Source organism: Callithrix jacchus, chromosome 9, assembly GCF_049354715.1.
Source record: "Callithrix jacchus isolate 240 chromosome 9, calJac240_pri, whole genome shotgun sequence".
Lineage (NCBI taxonomy): Eukaryota > Metazoa > Chordata > Mammalia > Primates > Cebidae > Callithrix > Callithrix jacchus.
In genome coordinates this window covers 66,625,573-66,647,069 of record NC_133510.1, presented here as the reverse complement: position 1 = coordinate 66,647,069, position 21,497 = coordinate 66,625,573, and positions in this window count along the sequence as shown.

Below are 21,497 nucleotides of genomic sequence, written 5' to 3'. Positions count from 1 at the left end.
AAAAGAGCAATCCAACACAGCATTTTTCCTGAACATAACCCAGAGCCCTTCTTTCATCCCAAGGTCCTAGGATCCCCTGTGCCAGGTTAACACTGTAAGCCTCACTGAAGGGCCTGGAGAATGACGAACAGGGCTAGAAGGTAGGGAAGGCAGGGGCCGGGACTTCATAGTTCTTATGGCTCTTTGTTGGAGTCATTCCCATTGATCCCAGTGAGTGAATCATGGGAAGTGAGATAGGACGGCAGGGGGTACAGTGGAGTGGGGTGGCACTGGTCACCTCAGGTAAGGGGGTGACCACCTACTGGGCGGACAGATGCACAGATTCCTCCCCCTTTTTTTTTTAAGTTAAAATTTTATTTATGGCCTGAGTGGCATATAACATGTGTTTTCCATGCTTCAAAAAGAAAAAAAAAAGTCTTCAGCAGGTCTCTAGCTTCTGTCCGTCCCTGTGCATCCTACCGTTCTGTTTTCTGTTCTTAACTTTCTCTGTACCTGTGGAAGTCATCAATGGTGAGTGTCACAGGGCTTGGCAAGAAATGTCACATTGAAGACAAGTGGCCTCAAACTGAAACCAGGTAGTGGTGCTACCTGGACCCTCCTGCTTTCCCAGCTCCCGACGGGCCAGAGGAAATGGAGGAAGTCTCTGCACCTGTCTTCCCAATCCTGTTAGCAAAGTGAGTCAGGAAGGCAGGTTGAGACACAGCATGCACCTGTGGGAGGTTGAAGAATGGGGAGCTGAGCAAGGCACCCCAGGCCTGGGTGGGGCGGGCGTGGGTGGAAGGCAGGAGGTTTAGGTCCCCAAGGCAGAGATTCCACCTGCAATTACCTGATGGCTGGGCTGGGTTCTCTGGAAGATACTGCAGGGTGTGATGTGGGGACTGGATGAAAATGAACTGGAAGGACCAACAAATGACACCCAGATCCCCTTGGGGAGAGGGACAGGTGACACACAGCCCTGACCCAGGGAAGGGGGTGACCACCTGCTGGGAGGACAGATGTACAGATTCCTCCCCATACTTCTCTGGGAGAGACACCTGGGCTCACAGACAGACAGGCACATAGGACCCATACTCAGAAGTACAGAGAAACCCAGAAGCCCCCTCTTCGGAGGACAGACATAAACCTAAAAACACAAAGGAGCTAAAAAAGCTCCCTTCACAATGCATGCATGCACACACACACACACACACACACACACACACACACACACACGCCTGCGCACGCAAATCACATTGAAGTCCCTTCCAGAAGACAAATGCAGAGATCCCCAGAGTAGGCACAGTGAGTGGCTCCTTCCTCCTTCCACTGTTTTCTCCCTCCCCTCCCCTCCCCTCCTCACCCCTCTATTCCCTCCCCCTTCCCCCCCTCCCCCATCTCCTCCCCTCTTCAATTTCCTCCCCCACTTCCCTCCACCCCTGGCCCTGGCCTCCTGCTGTGCTGAATGGAGCAAGGGAAATCCAGTTAGCACCTATTTACACCAGGCCTTCTCCCAGCTCCTTTAAACAATGACTAATTTTCTCAAGAGTGATTTGAATACATGCTACCCCCTCCGGAACAAACACCTGCATCCAGAAGAGCTGAGAAACCTTTTCCAGAAGACCAGAGGGAGGAGCACTGGGCACAGTGCCAAACCTGGGACAGGGAAGGCAGAAGGAGGGAGGGAGGGGCTGGTCAGACGGGTATGGCAGCCCTGGAAAGGGAGGACAGGCGCTCTCCCTATATTCCCTTCCCCATGCTGCTGTTAGAGGGAGGAGGGAGCACTCAGGTCCTGATTTAGGCAGCACAAGGAGTGAAAAACAGTACCCCAAAGCCCTTCCTGAAATTTCAGTCCCCTCCACCCCATCTTTGCGGTTCCCTAGTTCTAGGACTGTCTCTTGTTTAAGGTGAGGACAAAGCGGGTTGCCAGGGACCCTGCAGTATCCAGACCGGAGGGCTGACCCAGACCTTACCCAGCCAGGGGAAGCCCCTTTTTTTTGGGGCAGCCCAGAACAGTCCAGGGCCAGAAGTGTCTGTGTCTTATTTGTCATCTCTCTATTGCCCAGAAACCCCAGCCAAACCCACCCCCGGATGCCCCAGGCCCACCCTCAGTGCAAGAGAAGAGGCCAGAGTTAGCCTCTCTGATGGCCCCTGCCTGGGACTTCGGGGGTAAAGGCAGAAGGGGAAGGCCCCTGCCTGGGACTAGGGCCAAGGGATGAGGGAAGAGAAAACCAGACTGGGGCGCGCCCAAAGGTACAGCTCCTTATACGGCAATGTGGTCTACACACAGCTGCCTGCCCAACAAAAGGGAACAACGTGTTTGTGGTGACTGCCCTACCCAGACGACTCTGCCTCAAACCGCCTTTCCTGGAGAGTGAACCAGGGAAGGAGGAGACACTCTCTCCCTGTGGACCAGGAGTGGGGTCCAGGCCCCCTACTCCTGATGCCGCAGGATAATTCACAGGAGGCCCTGAGACCCTGAGCAGTGGCTTAAGTCTGGGGGCCAGTGGGGTGGGCAGGTCGCTGTTATCATCACTCATAATTATGGGAAGAGATGGTCCAAATAAGCTTTGCTTAGTGATCAGGACTAATGATCTCATTCACAGCAGCATTGTTCATAACAGCCAGAGTGGGAACAAAACAAACGTCCATCAAATGATCCATGGATTGTTTTAATGTGGCATATCCAAGCAATCTAATGTTATAATTAAAAGGAATGAACTACCTATGTACGTCAGATGCAGATGAGCCTTGAAAACCGTATGCTCGGCTGGGCACGGTGGCTCATGCCTGTAATTCCAGCACATTGGGAGGCCAAGGCAGGTGGATCACGAGGTCAGGAAATTGAGACCATCGTGGCCAACTTAGTGAAACCCTGTCTCTACTAAAAATACAAAAATTGGCTGGGCGTGGTGACGGATGCCTGTAGTCCCAGCTACTCGGGAGGCTGAGGCAGGAGAATTGCTTGAACCAGGGAGTCGTAGGTTGCAGTGAGCCCCGTGCCATTGCACTCCAGCCTGGTGGCAGAGTGAGACTCTGTCTCAAAAAAGAAAAAGTATGCTCAGTGAAGGGAGATAGTCATAGAAAACCAGCTACACTATGATTCCATTTGTATGACATGTGCACAATAGGCAAAGCATAGAGACAGGAAGTAGATTCGTGGTTGCCTAGGGTGGGGAGGAACGAAGGTGAATGCTAAAGAGCAAGGGTTTCTTTTTGGGGTGATGAGAAGGCTCTAAATTTGATGGTGGTGGCCAGGCACAGTGGCTCTACCTATAATTCCAGCACTTTGGGAGGCCGAGGCAGGAGGATTACTTGAGTCCAGGAGTTTGAGATGAGCCTGGGCAATATAATGAGACCCTTGTCTCTACAAAAAATACAAAAATTAGCTGGGCGTAGTGGTGCATGCCTATAATCCCAGCTGCTCTGGAGGCAGAGTTGTGAGGATCACCTGAGCCAGGAAAGTTGAGGCTACTGTGAGCCAAGATCACATCACTGCACTCTAGCCTGCCTGGGAGACAGAGTGAGACTGTCTCAAAAATTAATAAACAAACAAACAAACAAATTCAATGGCAGTGAAGCTGCACAAGTCTGTGAACACACTAAAAACATAGGACAGCAGTGCCAGGGACCTGAATGATGGGAAGTGGAGATTACGGAGAGGATTTCAAGGATTTCGAGGAAACTTCAGAAGCTGACATTGAAGTGGAGGAAGCCCTCATGGTGTTCAGACAACTGGAACTGCAAGCTTCAGGTTGCTGAATTATACTGTATGTGAATTATAGCTCAACAAAGCTGTATCAAAAGGAAAACACAAAAGCATAAATGAGCTGCATATAAAAAAACAGGGGCTTTGTGCCCAGCATAAGGAGTTGGGGGAAAAAGGAAAGAGTTTGTTTAGATGCCCCAGGTAAAGAGGTTTCCTACCTCTGGGTTAGGGCAGTGCTCCAAAAGTATCTGGAATCCCTTTAAAGGATGGGGCATTTAAAAATGTTATTGTTGGGGCCAAGCGCGGTGTCTCAAGCCTGTAATCCTAGCATTTTGGGAGGCTGAGGTGGGTGGATCATGAGGTCAAGAGATTAAGACCATCCTGTTCAACATGGTGAAACCCTGTCTCTACTAAAAATACAAAAATTAGCTGGGCATGGTGGCACACACCTGTAGTCCCAGCTACTCGGGAGGCTGAGACAGAAATGCTTGAACCTGGGAGATGGAAGCTGTGGTGAGCCAAGATCGCACCACTGCACTCCAGCCTGGGCAGCAAGAGCCATACTCCATCTCAAAACAAAACCAAGTGGTATTGTTGGCCTAGAAATAGCTACATTTAGCTTTGATACAGCAGAACAATTTGTTTAAATAGGAAGCCACAGGTGGTGGGTACACTCATCAGGAAGCAACATCATGAATAATAGAGTCAATTCGATTACTAATTTTTTGTTGTGTGCCTCAGGGCCAAAATTGTTTATAGTCAAAGCTTAGCAAGTGGTGACCTTTTTGCTCTTGATCAGTGGTGGGTCTGATGATCAAAGCCAGCTAGGATAGAAATGGACTGCCTAGAGAGGGAGCAAGCTCCTGTCCCTGAAGATATTTAGAGAGAGGCTTGCTCACCATGGCTCGGTGGGCGGGGCTTTCACATCTGCTAGGGTTTGAATTAGAATGTCCAACCAATGAATTAGTCATGCCAACTCTGAAAGTCTTTGATCCACATCCACCACCATAGAGCTTTGCACACTGAAGATGAGAATCTGTGACTGTTCTCTGGCTTGAAATTTTGGTTGTGGTAAGAGATATAATTAGAGCCAGGCATGGTGGCTCATGCCTGTAATCCCAGCACTTTGGGAGGCTGAGGTGGGCGGATCACTTGAGGTCAGGAGTTCAAGACCATCCTGACCAACATGGAGAAACCCCATCGCTACTAAAAATACAAAATTAGCTGGGGTGGTGGTGCATGCCTGTAATCCCAGCTATTCGGGAGGCTGAGGCAGGTGAATTGCTTGAACCTGGGAGGCAGAGGTTGACGTGAACCAACATTACACCATTACACTCCAGTCTAGGCAACAAGAGTGAAACTCTGTCTCAAAAAAAATGAAAAATTGGGGAGGCAGGCACAGTGGCTCACGCCTGCAATTTCAGCACTTTGTGAGGCTGAGGCAGGTGGATCACAAGGTCTAGAGATCGAGATCATCCTGGCCAACATGGTGAAACCCCACCTCTACTAAAAATACAAAAATTAGCTGAGGGTGGTGGCAGGTGCCTGTAGTCCCAGCTACTCAGGAGGCTGAGTCAGGAGAATCACTTGAACCCAGGAGGCAGAGGTTGCAGTGAGCCGAGATCGCGCCTGCACTCCAGCCTGGTGAACAGAGGGAGACTCTGTCTCAAAAAAAAAAAAAAGAGAGAGAGAGATGTGATTAGAAATCATTACAGCAAGAGTAAGGGAGGACAACAAGGTAAGCCTTGTTTTGGAGGAAGGAGACACAGCCCAACAGCCTGGAGATGATGAGGTCTCCCACACTTTTTGTTTTTTTAAGACAGAATCTGGCTCCGTTGCCCAGGCTGGAGTGCAGTTGTGCAGTCTTGGCTCACTGCACCCTCCACTTCCCGGGTTCGAGTGATTCTCCTGCTTCAGCCTCCCAAGTAGCTGGGACTACAGGCACCTGCCACCATGCCCAGCTAATTTATTTTTATTTTTAACAGAGACGGGGTTTCATCATATTGGTCAGGTTGCTCTCGAACTCCTGACCATGTGATCCACCTGCCTTGGCCTCCCAAAGTGCTGCTGGATTACAGGCATGAACCACCGGGCCTTCTGTTTTTTTGTTTTTTTTTTTTTGAAACAGAATCTCACTATGTTGCCCAGCCTGTCTTGAACTCCTGGATGCAAGCAATCCTTCTGCCTCAGTCTGCCAAAGTTCTGGGGTTACAGGCATGAGCCACTGCACCCAGCCTGTCTCTCACACTTTCAGCATCCTCTCAACCTCCTCTCCACTGACACCAAACCAAGAAGATCATCCCACTGGGTGAGCGTGAAGCCTAGGCAGAAGGTCCCAGCCATGGCTCAGTCCACAGAGTCCTTCCCCTTAACTCTGGTTCTCCATCACATCAAGATCACCCATGGGAGACTGTAAAAGTACACATGCTCAGGCTGCACCCCGTCTGCATCTCAAAGCTTCCTCAGTGCAGCCAAAGTCAGCACCATGCTTTAGCTCTGCTCCCACCACCAAGACTTATGAACACACTCCACTCCTCTCCCCAGAGGAAACAGGCCAGAGCTCAAATCCAGAGCATTGCAGCATTCCTACTTAGAAAGGGTGATATACTCTGTCCCTCGGGAAGGAAAATAGAGTGGTTCGGTCCCCAGAACCTGACACTGCACCACCGCTGGCCAGGGCCACAGAGACAGAGACTGAGAGAGGATGGGCACAAATGGGTCCCACTCCTGACAGTGAGGACAGCAGTGCCGGGGACCTGACTGCTGGGAAATGGGAAGCTATTGAGAAGATTTCAAGGAAACTTCAGAAGCTGACACTGAGATGGGGGAAGCCCTCATGGTGTTCAGGAAACCAAACAGGAGTGCAGGAGAGAAATGAACAGGAGGGACTGGGGCTCAGCTATAGGCTTCCTGCCCACCCCACCCCAGCTCTGAGGTTTCTTCTTGGCCTGAGCTTCGTACACTGGAGCTGCCTGCTATCCAGAGGCCTGCTGTTCTGATTTTCCTGCTGGGCAACCGGAGGACCAAGGTGGGAGTGGCGGGCAGGAACTAGAGGCCTTTATTCACTCCTGTTTTACTCCCCCATTTATTTATCCACATATTTGCTTATCAGACACTAGCCTAAAAAATTTCGGGAGGTGAGCTGTTTGGGTCCTCTCAAACCAAAGGAGGTAGGAGCCTCGTTTGGCCAAGGCAAGGTATTTCTTGAAAGTCCCTGGTTTTTTTGTTTTATTTCTTGGTTTTTGGTTTTTGTTTGTTTGTTTGTTCTTTTGTTTCTTTTGAGACAGAGTTTTGCTCTTATTGCCCAGGCTGGAGTGCAACGGCACGATCTTGGCCCACTGCAACCTCCACCTCCCAGGTTCAAGCGATTCTTCTACCTCAGCCTCCCAAGTAGCTGGGATTACAGGCATGCGATAGCATGCCTGGTAATTTTTTGTATTTTTAGTATAGACAGGGTTTCTCCATGTTGGACAGGCTGGTCTTGAACTCCCTGCCTCAGGTGATCCACCTGCCTTGGCCACCCAAAGGAGGTAGAGGTTGCAGTGAGCCGAGATTGCACCTTTGCACTCCAGCCTGGGTGACAGAGCGAGATCCATCTCAAAAAAAAAAGAAAAGTGGCCATCAGTAATCCATCATTAAATCAGCATACTGATGGCTGACTATATACGTGGGCACATGCTGAGAAGACACTGAGGGAATCGGGTCCCTAATGGCCTCTGCTGTACATCAGGAGGAGACAGACAGACATACAGTCACTTATTCCAATACTCTAACAATAACACTTATGGTGCAAAATAAAAAAGCCTTACAAATATTAATTTATTTAATCTTCATAAGAACACTATAAAGTAGGTGCCATAATCTCTATTTTTACCAAATGAGGCACAGAGAGGTTAAGAAACATACCGAAGATCACACAGCAGTGATCTTTTTCCATGCTCCTAACCACCATCCCACACTTCCAGTGTAAGATGGAGAACAAGAAAGGCAGTATGGGCTGAATGCAGTGGCTGATGCCTGTAATTCCAGAACTTTGGGAGGCTGAGGAGGGTGGATCACTTGAGATCAGGAGTTTGAGACCAGCCTGGCCAACATGGTGCAACCCCATCGCTACCAAAAAAAATACAAAAAAATTAGCCAAGTATGCTGGCACATGCCTGTAGTCCCAGCAACTCAGGAGGCTGAGGTGGGAGAATTGCTTGAACCCAGGAGGGAGAGGTTGCAGTGAGCTGGATCATGCCACCGCACTCCAATCTGGGTGATAGAATGAGACACTATCTCAAAAAAAAAACAAAAGGCAAAAAAAGAAAAATATTTGTTTTTTAAAAAGTGGTCTGGCAGTTTAACAGCCAAGAGACTGTCCTCAGAACAGCAACCAAGCACTGAGTAGGGGGCAGGTTACAAGGAAAAGGGACTGAGGATGGGCACGTTTTGAGGGAAACAGGAGCAGAGTCACAGCATTGGTCCCAAGGGTCCTCCAGGTAGGCAGGAGGACCCCTGCGGTGGGGAAGGCAGCGGAGGGGAGCTTCCTGACTGCAACATTGCTTGAAATCAGTCTTGTCTCTGATGAAAATTTCTGAGTCTCCATTTTGCAGCCCACTCCTCCCAGCCCCAGCCTCAGCCTCTCAGAAAAATCCCCTTTACAAAGGGAGCCCTTTGTGGTCTAGAAAACCTCCCTCAGTCATCCCTTTAAAAACCCATAACTCTTGGGGTTGGACAGAACTGTTCAATATCCTGATAACCCAGAACTTGCCAAAACATCCCAGGTAGAAGCCACACTGGCATGCCCTAGCATAGGTACACACCCCAGCCCTGACCCCTTTCTTGTTTTCCTGATCCCCAGGACCATGGATCCCATGGTACAGAAGAGAAAGTAGTGACACTTCCATGCCTGGTACAGTAAAGAAAGAAGCACATAGCATCGGTGAAAAGATGTGGGCAGGGGGTGATCCTCTGCGGTCCCCTGGCCTCCATGTCTCATCCCACCTCACACAGAGATGCAGCCACAGTTCAGGCCATTCCCAGCCTTCTCCATGGTCATGGACTCCATAAAATAATAATTTGTGTATGGCAGGCTGGCGCAAATGGAAGGGTCTGCTGGAGAACACATGTGGTCAGGCCAGGCACTGTGGACACTCAGCAGATGGCCCAATGTGTTTCACAGTCATAGCCATTTAGCCCAGCCAGCATGATTAGGCAGCCTGGTTGGGAAGCACTCACTTGCAGAAAGCAACCTGGTTTTGTGAAATGAGGAGCTAAGGGAGGAGCAAGAAGGAATAGGAACCCAGAAGACAGCTAATGGCCTGCCTGCCTGGCAATAAGGCTCAGGATCAAGGGCACCCATCAGAGCTGGAAGCCGCAAATACCCAGCTATCAAAGGAGGCTCACCTGAGGTTAATCACCCACCATAAAAGGAGCCACAGCCCCTGGAGAGCAACCTCAGAGGGCAGGTCTCCTCAAAAGTGAGTCGCCCCAAGGCCAGCCCTGCCCACCCCATCCCCACCTGCAATGACTCCAACCTTGGTGAAATCTGGCCGTGCCCCAACACACCTGTCAGTTTCCTCCTCTGATACTGCAGGGCGGCCCTAATCCGATCTTCATTCACCACCACCATCGACAAACATTTTATGATTCTATGTAACTTTCAAGGATTCTGAGGAATTTGGCAGGAGGGAATTTTCAGGAGGGCAGAGGTGCATGATGATAAGCAGGTGTTTTTGAACTGGTGTCTTTGTAGGCATGTATCCGTATAAACACAAGGCATACGTGTGAGACGGGTTATCTCCCAGCACAAACTGACCCTCATAGTCCCAGCCTCACCCTGTGGGCATACAACCTCAGCCTCTAGCACACACACCCTCTTGCCCTATGGTTCCTGACACTCTCTCAGGTTCATGCAGGCCCCACCTGCCCTCTGACTTGCATGGCCTGCCACACACCAATGTGCACTACCACCTCACATCCCGTCTCAGGCACAAGCATGTGTGTACCACCACCCATCAGAGCCATGTGCACACCACCTTCCTATGCCCATCACACACATACCTATGCACACACAGCCATATAAACACACATCCAAACCCAAACACACAGTTACACGTTTGTTTTTTCTTTTATACAGACAGAGGTCTCACTATGTTGTCCAGGCTGGTCTCAAAATCTTGCCCTCAAGCTGGGTGCAGTGGCTCACGCCTGTAATCCCAGCACTTTAGGAGTCTGAGACAAGCTAATCGCCTGAAGTCAGGAGTTCAAGACCAGCCTGGTCAACATGGTGAAACCCCATCTCTACAAAAAATACAAAACTTAGCTGGGCATGGTAGTGGGCACCTGTAATCCAGCTACTTGGGAGGCTGAGGCAGGAGAATCACTTGAACTTGGGAGGCAGAGGTTGCAGTGGGCTGAGATCACACCATTTGACTCCAGCCTGGGTGAGAGAGAAAGACTGTCTCAAAAAAAAAAAAAAAAAAAAAAATCCTTGCCTCAAGTGATCCTCCTTCGTTGGCCTCCCTAAGTGCTATAACTCCCAAAGTTACAGGTGTGAGCCTTGTCTCCCAGCCCATGTACACATTCTTGATTGCAAGTGACTGAAACCCAATTCAAACAGACTTAAACATGAAAAGATCATTTATTTGCGCTCATAATTGAGAAGTTCAAGGGTGCATTTGGCTCTCAGCCTAGCCAGATAAGGGGCTCAGAGATATCATTGGGACCAAAAGTCTTTCTCCCCATCTCTTGGGTGTTTTCCTCCATGTCACCTTCGTCCTCCAGCAGGCCAGCTCCCTGCTGCAGGAAGGGCGACCACTAAGGGAGCACCTCTTTCCCGATAATTCTGCTGAAGTTCCAGGGCTGACTCTCACTAGGCTGATGTAGGTCACATGCTCATCTCTGAACCAACCCCCATGGCCAGGGGAATAGAATACTATCATGTTGACTAGATCATGCACCAAGCCCCTGCAGAGGGGTGCTCAGCCTCACCCAACCTATTTAGAAAGGGGGCAAAAAAAAAACACAATTCACCAAAAGTCCAGGAAGAAATGCTGGCCCGCACTGGCCACAGTGGCTCACGCCTGTAATCCCAGCATTTAGGGAGGCCAAGGCAGGCGGTTCACCTGAAGTCAGGAGGTCGAGACCAGCCTGGCCAACATGGTGAAACCCCATATCTACTAAAAACACAAAAAATCAGCTGGACATGGTGGTGCATGCCTGTAGTCCCAGCTACTTGGGAGGCTGAGGCAGGAGAATCGCTTGAACCTGGCAGGCAGAGGCTACAGTGAGCCGAGATCACACCACTGCACTCCAGCCCAGCCTAGGCAACAGAGCAAGACTCCGTCTCAAAAAATAAAATAAAAAAGAAATGCTGGACAGGCAGAAACAACAGGTGTTCACCTACATGCACTAACCAAAATGTACACTAATAAAGACTTGGAACCAGGGAGGCTGGGTATAAAGATATCAGTGTACACACCAAGCCCTTGTATAAATACAAATACTACGTGGCCAAAGTCTACCTTCTGTGCCTTCTCAACAGAATATTGATTTCAGACCAATAAAGGATTCAGACGTATGCTACAGGACTTCAGAGGAAGGAGAGGGCCCTTAGCAAGCTGAGCTTAGAAAAGTAAGACCTAGATGGAAAGATCTGGAAATTCGATGAGTCATCGGACAAGAACAGGATTTCTACGGAAGAGTATAAAGGCTAGGTGGTGGGGAGGAGGGTGGGACTGGGGGTTTCAGAGGCCAGACAGAGCTCCTTCTGTAGGCTGCAGGAAGGGAGGGGCAGGAGGATGGGCTGAAAGCAGTGCTTCAGGAAAATTAAGTTGGCTGGGGTGTTAGGGTAGACGGCAGGGGCAGAAACTGGGAGCAGGGGATTAGAAGGGGGGCTACTGTAGAAACTGGGAGCAGGGGATTAGAAGGGGGGCTACTGTAGAAAGCGGGTTGGGAGGCCTGCAGTGTGGCAGGAGCAGTAGGCTGGAAGATAGGAATGAACACAAGCTGGAATCACCAGGATGTGGCAGTTGACTGCATGGGCTTGAGTCTAAGATGACTCAGTGCACTTCCAGCAGCTCCCTGCTGGACCCTAACATCTTCTGTTCCAGCTAGACTGGCCCATGCACTTGCCATGAGCCACTGGGCTTAGCATCGTTTCATCCAATCAGTTTCAGACACAGCTTCTTGGAGACAGATCAGGTTCCTCCGGTGTCTGTGTCTGGTTCTTATCTCAGCGCCAACCTCTGCCTGGCAGGGCACTAGCCTAAAGTAGATGCTGCGGCGTAAATGTGTAGACCCTCCCCTGAACATGTGGTTTACTCTTGCCTCCTTAGCTTGGTTCATCACACACACATCCCTACACTCCAGTAACAGCACAATGAGGCTGTCTCAAAACCCATCACCGTCCTCGGCAGCAGAAGCAAGTGTGGGCAAGCCTGGCTTCTCACATGCAGACCATGCTGGAGCAGGGTCTGGCTCTTGCCTGACTCTTAGGACTGACCTATGCAAGGAGGTGCCTGGGATAGAGAGGAGAATGGGCACCACATTCCAGCGAGACACAGTGCAGGAGCTGGCAATTCGAGCCCTGGAGAAGAGGTTCCCAATGTGTGTGGAAGCTGAGGACTGCCCGGAGGAAGAGGGCACATTCATCTGTGTTGCCCAAGGGATACAAACAGCACCGGTAGGAAGGATTCCCCTAGAGAGAGACTTCTGCTCTTGTAAGCAAGGACTTCCCAAAAGTCTGTGGCCTGAAAGTCTGCAGCCAAAACTCTGAAAATAAGAGTCTGCGGCCAGGCACGGTGGCTCACACTTATAATCCCAGCACTTTGAGAGGCTGAGGCTGGTGAATCACTTGAGGTTAGTTCAAGACCAGCCTGACCAACATGGTGAAACCCCATTTCTAGTAAAAAAAAAAAAAAAAATTAGCCAGGCATGGTGGTACATGCCTGTAATCCCAACTACTTGGGATGCTGAGGCAGAAGAATTGCTTGAACCCAGGAGGTAAAGGTGGCAGTGAGGTGAGCTTGTGCCATGTCACTCCAGCCTGGGCAACAAGAGCAAAACTCCACTCAAAAAAAAAAAGAAAAGGCCAGGCACAGTGGCTCATGCCTGCAATTCCAGCACTTTGGGAGGCCAAGGCGGGTAGATTGCCTGAGCTCAGGAGTTCAAGACCAGCTTGGCCAACATGGTGAAACCCCATCTCTACTAAAAATATAAAAAATTAGCTGGGCGCAGTGGCTCACACCTATAAACCCAACACTTTAGGAGGCTGAGGCAGGCAGATCACCTGAGGTTAGGAATTCGAGACCAAGCTGGCCAACCTGGTGAGACCATGTCTCTACTAAAAATATAATAAACTAGCCAGGCGTGGTGGTGCAATGCCTGTAACCCTAGCTACTCAGAAGGCTGAGGCAGGAGAATCACTTGAACCTGGGAGGCGGAGGTTGCAGTGAGCCAAGATTGTGCCACTGCACACCAGCCTGGGCAACAGAGTGAGACTCCATCTCAAAAAAAAAAAAATTAGCTGGGTGAGGTGGCACATGCCTGTAATCCCAGCTACTTGGGAGGCTGAAGCAGGAGAATCACTTGAACCTGGGAGGCAGAGGTTTCAGTGAGCCAAGATCATATCACTGCACTCCAGCCTGGGCAACAGAGGGAGACTCAGTCTCAAAAAAAGAAAAGAAAAGAAAAAGAAAATAGAGTCTGTGTCAACTGGGAAGTTCACAAGGAGGGTTCAGGCAGAAGGTCAAGGGGGCTCTACTCTATCAACTCGGAAACATATGGGCCTAGTGTATGCACTGCTTGCGTCACCTTATTTAAATTCATAAAGATCCTGCGGGGCAGAGATGTGTCTTCCTCGTTCACACAGCTGTGAAGGGAAGAACTGACATCTGAGCCCTGCCAGATGCCACGCAGGTGGGACTGCGCCGAGCCTGCCCATGCACTTTCTGCTGCTCCACAGCCATGTGTGACCAAAACCCAAAGGACAGTGGGTGCAACCAAAAGAATTTCGCAGCCACTTTCTAATGGTGTAAAGAGTTACTTCACCAGCTGAAAATGCAGATAGTAACAACTACCTCAGAAGACTGATATGATCATCAGGTAAGAGAACAGGGCCTAGAACAGCAGGTTTCCAAGACATGTTAGTTTGACACTCACCAACCTTCCCTGCTTGTCCCCCAGCCTTTCCCAAAGCCTTTCTCCACACTTTCCCCATCCCCTCCCCACCTCAGACCACCATCCCCCATGGAACTTGTGTTCACTTCACTTTGATACATTTGCCTTGTGAGAGTTTAAGCTTGTGTTTCCCTGCATGAAAGAACCTCCTTGCAGAACGGAGCAGTGTCTCATGTCTCTGCCCAGGCTAAGTGGTCAGGTGGGAGAAAGTGCTAGCTCAGCAGGGTCGAGGGTAACTAGAGGGAGGTGGCAATTGGGCCTATAAGGAGGAGCTTATAGGATAGTAATAAAGAAATGGCATGTAAACATCTGCCATTATGCAAAACAGAAGTTTGCAAATCCTACTCCTAGAGAGCTAGCCATGCAAACGGAGCCCTGCCTGCTGAGGCCCACTTGCTTTCCCCAATTCTCAACCCAGAGCAGTAATAGTGATTGGGGTTGGGAACAATGGTGATCATGATGGCTTTCATTTACTGGGTTCCTACCACGTGTCAAAGTGTCAGATCACCTACACACACACACACACACACACACACACAACACACACAACACATATATATATATTTTAGACAGAGTCTCACTGAGTCTTGCTCTGTTACCCAGGCTGGAGTGCAGTGGCACAATCTCGGCTCACTGCAACCTCCGCTTCTCAGGTTCAAGCTATTCTTCTGCCTCAGCCTCCCAAGTAGCTGGGACTACAGGCATTAGCCATCATGCCCAAATAATGTTTTTGTTTTTTGGGGGGGAGCGGGGGTTTGAGACAAAGTCTCACTCTTGTCCACCAGGCTGGAGTGCAATGGCACAATCTTGGCTCACTGCAACCTCTGCCTCCCAGGTTCAAGCAATTCTCCTGCCTCAGCCTCCTGAGTAGCTGGGATTACAGGTGCCTGCTAACATGCTTGACTAATTTTTGTATTTTTTGTAGAGACAGGGTTTTGCCATGTTGATCAGGCTGGTCTGGAACTCCCTCAGGTGATCCACCTACCTCAGCCTCCCAATGTGCTGGGATTACAGGCATGAGCTACCACGCCTGGCAAATTTTTGTATTTTTAGTAGAGATGGGGTGTCGCCATATTGGCCAGGCTGGTCTCGAGCTCCTGACCTTGTGATCTGCCCGTCTCAGCCTCCCAAAGTGCTGAGATTACAGACATGAGCCACCGTGCCAAGCCTTTTTTTTTTCTTTGAGATGGAGTCTTGTTTTGTCACCCAGTGTTGAATGCAGTGGCACAATCTCAGCTCACTGCAACATCTGCTTCCTGAGTTCAAGTGATTCTCCTGTCTCAGCCTCCTGAGTAGCTGGGATTACAGGCACACACCACCACACCCATCTAATGTTTTATTTTTAGTAGAGACAGGGTTTCACCATGTTGGCCAGGATTATCTTGATCTCCTGACCTCAGGTGATTCGCCTGCCTCAGCCTCCCAAAATGCTGGGGTTATAGGCATGAACCATTGTTCCTGGCCACATATGTTATTTTTTAAATTTTATCATTATTATTATTTTGGAGAGGGAGTCTTGCTCTGTTGCCCAGGCTGGAGTGCAGTGGTGTGATCTCTGCTCACTACAACCTCTGCCTCCTGGGTTCAAGTGATTCTCCTGCCTCAGCCTCCTAAGTAGCTGGGATTACAGGTGCCTGCCATCATGCGGGGCTAATTTTTGTATTTTAGTAGAGACAGGGTTTCACTATGGAGGTCAAGTTGGTCTCGAACTCCTGACCTCAAATGATCTGCCCACCTAGCCTCCCAAAGTTCTGGGATTAGCCACCACCCCGGCCTATTTTATTTTATTTTAAGACGGGATCTTGATCTGTCCCCTAAGCTGCAATGCAGTGGCATGATCTTGGCTCACTGCAACCTTCGCCTCCCAGGTTCTCAAGCAATTCTCCTGCCTCAGCTTCCCAAGTAGCTGGGACTACAGACACACACAACCATGCCCAGCTAATTTTAGGATTTTTAGTAGAGACGGGATTTCATCATGTTGGCCAGGCTGGTTGTGAACTCCTGACCTCAGGTGATCTGCCCACCTTGGCCTCCCAAAGTGCTGAGATTACAGGTGTGAGCTACTGTGCCCGGCTACATATATTATTTATAATCCTAAACTAATCCATGAGGAAGGTAACATTGTTCCCATCTTACAGACATGGAAACTAAAGCCCAAGATCCTTCAGTTAGTGTGAAGAGTCAGGAACTGAACTCAAGCATGGGGTCATTTCGAAGCCTGACCATTCTTTTTCAATTATGCTGTGCTATAGTCAGGATCCAATTATCTCCACTAAGAGATGCAATAATGTCAATAACTCAAAAGGAAAGATTCAAAATATGTTTATTATTTTATTCAGCAATCCAAAAGAGCTATATTTTATTTATTTGCTGAGCATCTATACTACCTCTCCTACAGTAAGGATTCTGACAGACTTGGGGGACCTCTCCGCATCAAAATGGACAGCCCCATGAGGGCAGAGACCTTGACTACGCTGTTGATTGTCTCATCCACAGAATTAGAAAGGCATCTCACAGGCACTCCACCAAAATAGGATGAATGAATTCACAAATGGCAGACCCAGCCTGCCAGGTCAGCCTGTGCCCATCTAGGTGTTGTACTGGAGCGAGCATAGAAAGTCAACAGCAAGATAAAAGTATGCCAAGTTGCGGGGTCTTTATTGCCGGTGGCCACGGAGGACTCCCATCTCACCAACCCGTGGCCCCAAAAGGAGGGTGTCAAGACCTTTTATGCCTGTGAACCACCTCGGGGATGAGAGTGAGGGGCTTCAGATATTCCGAGGGCCAGTGGACTTTGGACATTCTGTAAATCACCTCCTGGTCGGAGACGAGGATAAGGGGCTGCGGACATTCCAATTGTTACTTAAGCAGTTCACAGAAGTCAAGATAAGTGTTAGTTTACACATAGGTAGGGTGGAAACTACAGACCTTAGTTACTTATTACAAGTCGCAGGGGCCAAGATGGCGTGGGTTTGGGCTGCTTGCCTGTCACATTAGGGTTACAGAAAGCAGTTTCAATGGAAAGCTGAGGTATGGTTGAGGTATGCAGTTTTATGGGGCTTTTACCATGTCACATAGGCACAGTCGCTCACACCTGTAATCCCAGTATTTTAGAAGGCCAAGGGAGGATCACTTGAGGCCAGGAGTTCAAGACCAACCTGGACAACACAGCAACATAGCAAGACCCTGTCATGTGTGCATATATATCTGTAACAGAGAAAGTGAGACAGAGACTAGAGAGCACGCAGCTCAGCTGAAAGATCTGCCACCCACCACTCCATACCCAACCTGCCTGCACCCCATTCCCTGGTCTCTAAGGACTAAGATAACCCCAATCCGATACAATGACCCATTCATAGGCTTCAGGGAAAATCTGCTGACCTGGATGGTGGGAATAGGCTAAGCCTGGGCCAGCCCGGGCCAGTTTAGCCTCAAGGACCTGTTTGTCAAGCTCCCATGGCAACACAACTTATTGTGTGTTTATGCATTCCCTACAGAACTCCAGGCAGAGGCCTCTATTCCCCAAGGCCACACTCTACCTTCTCTCTCCTTCCTTGCCTCCCCAGGTTTCCTGGGTGACCATCCAGACAGCATTAACAGAAGCTTGAGTAGCAAAAGTAGCCTCCAGAACATGGAAGGCAGAAGTAGGAAAGCCTCCCCGAGGGAGAGGACCAGTATTTCTTGCTCACAATTGTCCAGCTGCAAAAGGCAAACTCCCTAGACCCACACACCCATGGCTTCCTTGGCTCCCACATGCCGCCACACCAACCCTCCACCCACAGGCCCTCGTGGCCTGACCCTATCCTGCTTGGCTGCACAAACTCCCTCTCCGGCTATGCAGTGGGCAGGCCCAGGGCCCCTCCTCCCTCTCTCTGTGTGTCCCTCCAGCCTGGCTCTACCCACAAGGACTTCCTTCGGGAAGCCCTCCTAGATGGACTATTCCTCCCAGGCTTCTCCCTCCAGCCTGGAGCCTCTGATTGTACGTCCCCAGCTCTGGCCTGATCTCTGAGAGGTGGGCATGAGTTCAGCTATCCCCAATGGCCTAAGAGTTTCCTTAAGGTGGTAATTAAAGCTTTTAATTCATACAGAAACTATACGATAAGCATTATCTGCATTTTAGAGTGGAGGAAACTGAGCCTCAGGGTTAAAAGCAATGTGCACTCCTGGGCACTGTGGCTCACACCTGCAATCGCAGCACTTTGGAAGGTCAAAGTGGGAGAATGGCTGGCTTGAGGCCAGGAGTTTAAGACCAGCCTGGACAACATAGCAAGATCCTGTCTCTACCAAAAAAAGAAAAATTATTCTAATTATCCAGCAGAGTGGTGCACACCTGTAGTTCCGGCTACTTGGGAGGCTGAGGCAGGAGGATAACTGGAGCCCAAGAGTTTGAGGCTGTAGTGTACCATGATTGCACCCGTGAATAACAATAGCACTGGGTGACAGAGTGAGACCCTGTCTCTAAAAAAGAAAGAAGCAAATGGGGGCTGGGTGTGGTGGGTGGCTCACGCCTTGTCTCAGGCTGAGCCACCACACCCAGCCAAAAGTATTATACTTAAAATCATACTTGATTTGGGCTCTCAGCTTTTGTTTCTCATATGTAAAATAAATTAGATCAAGGCTGCAGTGAACTGTGACAGGTCACTGCATTCCAGCCTGGGTAACAGACCCAGACCCTGTCTCAAAAAAATAGATAAAAATTTTAAAATAAAATAAATTATATGATAATAATGTTTGTAAAGATATTTGCTTATATTATGTCTACTGTGATAGGAAAAGACCATGTGCTCTTCTCCAAGAATTTACCTTTCTTCTCACTTTTATCTCCCTCCCCTCGGCTAAAGGGCTCCTGAGTGAAGTACCCTCAGCTGGACTCCGTAGTCTGCGGCAACAGCCACCAAACAGAGGAGCATCCGCTCCTTAACTAAGCACTGAAAGGAAGGGAAAGGGTAGACTGAAGGAAGGACTTACTAATTCAAGGAGACGCTGGAGCAGAAATGAGTGACTAGGGATGGGGAGGATGCTTCTGCGGAAAAGGAACGGAGCTAGGCCCCCTTCTCACTGGTCCTAGACCTGATCAGGCCTGCCCAGAAGCCAAGAAAAAGATGGCATGTAGACCTCACTGGGGCAAGGCCAGGATGATGGAGGGGATACCTTCAGGGAAGGAGGTGCTGAGCAGGTTTCTGAAAATGATGCACTCAGACAGCTCACTATTTCCTGTAGTAATTCCTGGAAAAGACTGAGCAAGACAAGGTCAGGCCCAGCAGGAATGCAGCTGGAGGAGGCGTATATGCAACAATCTCCCCTGAGAGAGCCTATCCAGAGCCATAAACCTTATCTCCCTCCTCTGCAGAGCCGGGATAGTTATCTCTGGCTCCCAGGGGCTCAGCCTGAGTCAGGGCTGCAGGTTGGGAGAGATTGTGGGCGGGGAAGCATACCTAAGCCCGTGGGGCCATTCAGCATTTAGGAATGAATGGCGCCATTTAGGGTCAGAAATGGCGCACCGTTCTCAGAAACTGGCTCGACACCTCCCCCAAAGGTGAGGTATCCCCCTCCATCATCCTGGCCTTACTGCATTGAGGCCTGAAGTGTGGCACATCCAGGAATGACGTTGGAGCAAAGGGGATCTCTTTGGGGGAGGTGGGTTCAAAGAGATAGATCAGGATGATTTATCTTTACAAAAACTAAGGGCCTCAGATTCCTACCAGCCAGCCCCAGGCCAGAAACTTCCCCTTCCAGGAAAGTTGGGCCCCAGGGCTGGCAATGCTATTACCTCAGTCATCCCTCTGTTCCCGAGCTCTAGGGTCTATGCACAGTTCTTAATGGGGTCCAACAGTTTCTTTCTGTCTTCCAGCCCTCTATCTTAGAGCACAGGAGGTGGAACCAAACCAGAAAGGGACCCAGGTTCCAGTTCCAGGGCTGCCTTCCTCTCCCACTCCTGGCCCAGGACTCTGAGCTGGGCCCCAGGTAGGGGAGGAAGGAGGAGAAAGAAGGCAGTGTTCTCTTGTTCTCTGTGTCCCTGAGAAATTCCCCACCTCCCTGGCAAGCTCCCTCCGAGCAGGCCAGTGAGAGCTGCCCTGGAGACAGGCTGGTGTGAGAGGCCCCCTCTGCAGAGTGGAAGGGGGTGACATCATTGCCTGCCCTGAGCCTCCTAGACACGTACACACTCTCCCTCTGCCTGGTGTGCCCCTGCCCCCCACTGCCTCTCCTGCTAGTTCAGGTATCCTCTCCACTGCCCAGCCAGATTGATCTTTTACAAACACTGCTTTGATCCTGTGTTTCCCGTTGCCTTCAGAATAAAGGTCAAATTCCTCACCTGGTGGCTGAGGCTTACCCTTCCCCACCTGGAACTAGCTTCCCTCCCCACCCCACCCCCAGGGCTGTGCCCTCCTCTCCTGAAGCACCTCCTTGTCATCTGCACCTGCTGAAACCTTACCCTTCCTGCAAGCCCTGGCTCCAGCTCACCCCATTCATTCTCCAAACATTTGCTGAATGAAAATCATGCATCAGGCACCTCCCCACAAAGCCTGCCCCAATCACCTCTGCCAGAAGTGGCCACTCCTATAGAGACCCCAAGAACAGGGCTTTGTTACGCCCCTGGGCTGGGTTACACTTGCTGTGGGCACGTCTGAGCGCCCCTCCCTGATTGTAAACCGGATCCACGGTCATTTAGCAGGCATTGAACATTCACGATTAATGAGGCATTCTCCATATTTGTCTCATTTGACCCTCACAAGGACTTTGGGAATTCAGTATTCTCATCCTTATTTACAGATGAGGAATCCAAGGCTCTGAGAAGAAATATGCCCAGCAAGTTGTAGTCAGGGCTCAAACCAGGGTCCTGGACCCTAAGTTCAGGGCCCAGACATCAGCCCCAAGGCATCTTCCTCAACAGTAGGGGCATGTCAGCAAGTCATGGTGGCTCACGCCTGTAATGCCAGCACTTTGAGAGGCTGAGAAGGGCGGATCACCTGAGGTCGGGAGTTCAAGACCAGCCTGACCAACACGGAGAAACCCTGTTTCTACTAAAAACACAAAAATTAGCCAGGCGTAGTGGTGGGCACCTGTAATCCCAGTTACGTAGGAGACTGAGGCGGGAGAATCACTTGAATCTGGGAGATGGAGGTTTCGGTGAGCCAAGACCATGCCATTGCCCTCCAGCCTGGCAAGAGGAGAGAAAAAAAAAAAAGAAAAAGAAAAAGAAAAAGAAAAAAACAGTGGGGGCATGTCTTACACATGTTTCTGCTTTCCTCTACACCCAGCACAGGAACTTGTTTGATTCACTGAATGAATGAGTGAATGAATGAATTATTCAATTATATTCCACGAGTCCTCTTCTCTACTGTCACCCTTTCTCCTCTCTCCCACATTGCCTTTTGCCTATCTTCTGTCCCTTACCCTGGACCCTAAGGATTCCCCCAAGGGAGGAAAGGAGCTGTGATTGTTTCATGGATACCAGGGAAGGGTGCTAAGTCTCAGGAGGGCATCCACATCCTGGGCACAGCCCAGGGAGGCTATTCAGGACAGGAAAGTCCCTTCCCCTTCGCCACCACTCAGTTAGATAGACCCAGGAGAGTCCCAACCCTTATCTCCACCCCTCCCCAACTCCAAAAGGACGTAGGTGGGCCTGAGGGAAGAGCAGGACAAGCCA